Source organism: Eurosta solidaginis, chromosome X (genome assembly GCF_040869045.1).
Source record: "Eurosta solidaginis isolate ZX-2024a chromosome X, ASM4086904v1, whole genome shotgun sequence".
Lineage (NCBI taxonomy): Eukaryota > Metazoa > Arthropoda > Insecta > Diptera > Tephritidae > Eurosta > Eurosta solidaginis.
In genome coordinates, this window is record NC_090324.1 from 52,585,559 (window position 1) to 52,589,564 (window position 4,006).

At 40.1% G+C, this 4,006-nt stretch overlaps 2 pseudogenes; both read left to right on the forward strand.

Moving 5' to 3' along the window:
• Positions 1-1,815: 1,815 nt before the first annotated feature.
• LOC137234930 (large ribosomal subunit protein eL8-like) lies at positions 1,816-2,405 on the forward strand (annotated as a pseudogene).
• A 77-nt stretch (positions 2,406-2,482) lies between these two features.
• LOC137234932 (UDP-N-acetylglucosamine transporter pseudogene) lies at positions 2,483-3,387 on the forward strand (annotated as a pseudogene).
• The last annotated feature ends 619 nt before the right edge of the window (positions 3,388-4,006 follow it).

Below are 4,006 nucleotides of genomic sequence, written 5' to 3' on the forward strand. Positions count from 1 at the left end.
ATTCTCGAAAATGCGGGGGCGAGTGGTCCCTAATTTTATTATTGGGATTTGGGAAATTTTATTAGCGCGCGCATAAAGGGAAACATCTGTCGCCGCAAAAAAAAAAAAAAAAATGTTCATATGTGGCGTGCATTATGAACATGGCCTCTTTCCCCGCACGTTATGTGCCTGGGTCTTTAGAGCCTTATTTTGTTTATGTCGTGTCACCCGGTAGCGTTTGAGTTGCCCTACAAAAATTTGGTCACATAACTTACCCACGCCCCTGCAAATGTGACTATGAATATGACCTATGACTGTAAAATGACTAGTCAAATGACGTGGAGTGACGATAGCGTTTTTGCAGGGTGGCCACGGGCACACTAGTGCTGCAGAAAAATGAGCATATACGATTTTCGATTCGCACATTCTGGTACCGAACCGGGTAGAAAGTGTATAGCGTGGGTTCTTTTGAGTCGCTGTGATTTGTGTTGTTGGTGCTAAAAAACCAACAACTTTCCTGCCCGTCGCAAAAAAAATGTTTGGACAGCAGAATTTTATGCGATATAAAGGAAAAATTTATATTTTTATTTCGCTGTATCATCGATACTTCTTAAATATCGTTTTTTTTTTTTTATATATATCTATAAGTGGAATGACGGTATTCGGCCACTTATTGATTCTGGTTCGTCTTGTGTGTCCCGAACCATAGCTGTTGACAGGAGGTGTAGGACACCTTACCCAGATCGCGTCCCAAACAATCGGACTTATTGCGATTAAGGATCCGAATTTTGATTCCCGTGGATCGCTTCCAACGTGTTCACGTCAGGAGGAAAATGTTGTACGAGTGGCAACCTTTCTTTGTTCATTCAGAAATGTCATTCATTCATGAAATATGGATACACATATATTGAATGAATTTTCATCCGGACGAGTACAACGTGGTTTGGTAAGTATATTGATAAATTCTTATAATATCTTCCTCTTTTACAGCTCTACTAATTTCTTCTTTATTTTTTACTTCCTTTCAGGTATCTATTTAAGCAATGCGCCCAAAAAACAGCAGCACCCGCTGAAAACTCGCCGAAAGACAACAAAAAAAAAAACGATTGCTCTGCCTGCGGAAAAGTCTCCTCAAACATTTGAGATAACGGGAGAAATCTCGACACTTTCCGAGTGAGTTTTACCCCAGAAGCTGGGCCCATTGAATCCTTACCAACAAAGCATACAAACCAACGCCATGGCCAACGAATCATCGCCGGCACCCTGCTATAATTCAATGCACAACTGGCCACCGAATTGCAAGTGAGTAAGATGTTAAAATACCGGTTGTACCGAAAAAAAATTTTTTTTTTTTTGGAGTTCTTGGGTATGCAAATATTCCTTCCGAACCTGTAAAATACAAAACCATTTGAAATGTCTCCTCTGGAGTTTGCAAACCGCTTCGATTTCCTGATAGCGTTATTGCTCAGGAAATTGGCTAAAAAACTGCCGCTGGTGGGTACATTTCAAAGGTAAATAAGGTTCAATAATCATTCGTAAGAGTATGTCCATGCGTAAACGTTCACAGCCCAATAATGTTTCTAAAAGTCCCCTCTTTGCCTAAACCGCCCTAGTTGTAAAATACCCCAGTTGCCTTATGCAGAGGGCAGTCGTCATTCCAGCCGGCAGCACCAACTGAGCAGCTGTTTGTCTGACAGCTGCCCATATGCGAATTGGCAAATTTCAACAATACGTGTAATACCTTTTTAACAAGCAGAGAGAAAAGCAGCTCTTAACTTTGAGCAGCTAATAAAATCTGCATTTTTCAATTATATCTCGTTCAGAAAACAATCCGAAATGGTTGCGAAGAAGCTCAGGCTAAAGAAGAAGCCAGTTACCAAGAAGGTTGCACCCGCACCGTTGGCCGTCAAGAAACCTGTTGTAAAGAAGGTGGTTAACCAGCTCTTCGAAAAGCATCCCAAGAATTTCGGCATAGGCCAGAATGTCCAACCTAAACGTGACTTATCTCGTTTTGTAAAATGGCCCTAATATATTCGGGTTCAGCGCCAAAAGGCTTTTTTGCAAAAGTGTTTGAAGGTACCTCCACCAAATCATCAATTTAGATAAAACAACAGCAGTAAAAACATTCAAACTTTTGGAGAAATACTGCCCAGAATCGGCGCTTGCTAAAAGGCAACGTTTGAAGAGGATTGAGGAAGCTAAAACCAAGGGCAAGGATGTACAACCCAAGAAAAAACTCACTTTCGTGCGGTCTGGTACAAATACCGTGACTGCTTGTGGAGCAAAAGAAGGCACAGCTGGTTGTAATTGCGCATGATGAGATCCATAAACACTGGGGAGGTGGTATTCTCGTCTCCAAGGGTTTGGAACGCATTGCTGAATTGGAGCGCGCTGAGGCGCGTGAATTGGCACAAGAACAAGGTTAAAACATGCAGAGATATTTGTAATTCTATGTTGGCTAATTATTTTTAAGTGCTGAATTTTGCCAAGCAGTACCTAATTAATGGCAATGGAAAAGTAAATAAAGTAGTTTATACTCGACTTTCATGAAGTAATTTGTTTGTGAACTTTTCGAAAAGAATTCCGTTAAGTTTTTTATAAAAAAAGAGACGTTTTATCTATAGTAAATACACAAAAGTTGCAATAGAGTCAATTTACGTGTCTGCTTCTGCATCTGGATGCAGCTACCTATCAAGTCATTTACCAACTAAAAGTACTCACCACAGCTATGTTTGCCGTAATCATACTGCGCCGGCGTCTCATCCAGACACAATGGGGTGCGCTAGTACTACTAATTGCAGGCGTAGTTATGGTACAACTAGCACAAGCGGTCGACGAGACTAAGGTTGGTGGTAAAGAACAAACAAGCGGTCGTGAACAAAATCGTTTACTTGGTTTATGGGCTGCACTTGGTGCTTGTTTTCGATCTGGTTTTGCCGGTATAGATTTTGAAAAAAAAATTCTTAAAGGTGCCGATATATCGGTATGGATGCGTAATGTACAATGAAGTTTATTGAGTATACCATTCGGTGTACTAACATGTTTCGTTAATGATGGACGTCAAATTTTGAAAAATGGTTTCTTCGGTTATGACTTATTTATGGGGTATTTAATATTTTTACAAGCTGGTGATGGCCTAATTGTTGCTGTTATTGTTGAATATGCTGATAACATATTAAAAGGTTTTGCCACATCATTAGCAATTGTTATATCGTATATAGCTTCACTATATATTTTGATTTTAAATTTAACGTTAAGTTTTGCTGGAGGAGCAGGTTAAGTGATTGCATCAATATTCTTAGGGGTCATGATCCTAAAAAATCTGGACAAACAAATTCGACAACGACAGCTCCACAAAGATCGCAGGCCATTTTAGAGGCTGAGGAAACCCTCTTGCCTAGAGTTTAAAAATAATGGGAGTTCAGTGAAACCGTGGGCCAGAGTATGAAGTCGAACATTTTATAAAGTTTTCTTATTCAATAGCGAAATGTTAATGTAATCACAGTTTGGTATTAAGAGCCGTTTGCTAAGAAATAATTTAGGCAATTCACAAGGTATACTATTCGCCGTATGTGGTCAAATTTTATAGTGGAAACCATGAAAACAATCCAAACCTTAGAATTGTGCTTGAATACACTCTTGTGAATTGCGCAATTATAGACAATTAATGTAAGGCGCGATAACCGCGGAAGAGATTCTAAGCCGAGTTTCTCTTTCAATTTGCGTCGTGCTCCTCTTTGAGCGTTTCTCATGGCAGAATTACGCGCGGAGCGCTTGCCAAACAATGCCGAGGGGCGACCCCGCTTAGACAACTTTCCTTCTAATTGAAAAAAAATTGTTGTTGCAATGATCATTAGCAGTTAACGATTCACTGAATGCAAGAGTGCGTTTATCATCGATTGCAGCATGTGTCACTGCCAAATCTTTACGCCGTAGAGCGGCTACAATTTTAGGGCCAATAATTTCGCGGAAGCCTGGTAAAGTTGTAAATGCGCCATATCCAACTTTACTCACTAGTAAACGTCTA